This window comes from Mus pahari, chromosome 14 (genome assembly GCF_900095145.1).
Source record: "Mus pahari chromosome 14, PAHARI_EIJ_v1.1, whole genome shotgun sequence".
NCBI lineage: Eukaryota > Metazoa > Chordata > Mammalia > Rodentia > Muridae > Mus > Mus pahari.
In genome coordinates, this window is record NC_034603.1 from 11,917,049 (window position 1) to 11,917,296 (window position 248).

Sequence of the window (248 nt, forward strand, 5' to 3'; positions counted from 1 at the left end):
CAGTTCGTTGCAAGACAGAGTTCGCTCCAGTCTCCCCTGAGGAAGTGCTGGTCAGGCGCTGGGTCCCTGGCTTCCTGTCTGTACTCTCCCCAGCCTGTGGGGAAATCCCGAGAGCTTTGTCGGCTGCCCAACGAGCCTGTTGGTTTTTCAAGTAGGCGTAGGCAGAGTTTCGACCAAAAACCTCAATTTAACATTCGGATGGATAGATAGATAGATAGATAGATAGATAGATAGATAGATAGATAGAT